Source organism: Petromyzon marinus, unplaced genomic scaffold (assembly GCF_048934315.1).
Source record: "Petromyzon marinus isolate PM22_M1 ecotype Great Lakes invasive population unplaced genomic scaffold, UKy_Petmar_22M1.pri1.0 PM_G_Scaffold_61, whole genome shotgun sequence".
Classification (NCBI taxonomy): Eukaryota; Metazoa; Chordata; class Hyperoartia; order Petromyzontiformes; family Petromyzontidae; genus Petromyzon; species Petromyzon marinus.
Window position 1 is genome coordinate 51,768 of NW_027423015.1, and position 733 is coordinate 52,500.

Genomic DNA, 733 nt, shown 5'->3' on the forward strand with positions numbered 1-733 from the left:
GAACGAATGTTGGGATTGCATCACTGTCACCCCCTGCTCGTACCCACAAATTACGGTATTCTTCCTCCATACCATGCGAGGACACAATATTACGGGTGATAGCATCGGACGAGTTTGCTATACGTTGCAGCCTTCTAACTTGAACCGAAGGGATTGTTTTTTCCAGTTTCAAGATGGCAAGGCCTCCGTCTCGGGCTCTGGCATATAACAGTCCATCACAAGTTGAAGCGGGAAGGTGGAGCCATCCTTTTACCGCCTTTCTAATCTCTTGGTCCAACCCACGGAGAGTTGATTGCTTGCAGTCCGAGTGGTCTGCAGGATATAACAATCTGGGTAGGGCATAAGCATTGAGTAGTTCAACCTTCTGAGTTGGCTTCAGAGGCGCCTCATCGATTTTCGAGATCCATGTCTTTAGCTGACAATGTAGATCAGGCTGTATAGTGCCAGTCCAAGGGCCAATTTTCAGACCAAGGTATTTCGTTGATTCATCAGGTTGGATCATATGGACATCTTTATTTTTGATAGTCCATGGGTCGCAGTTGTTCACCGTATATGAATCTTTGGTTGGGCTTATCATGAAGCCCTGGCACTTTCTGGCCTGAACCTCCAATCCCGATAGCCCACAAAATGATTCCAAGATCGCTAGATTGGCGGCCATACCAACCCAAGATTCGCTCACCAACACCAAATCATCAGCAAACGCAAGAGCTGTCACGTGGTCGGTATCAATGGA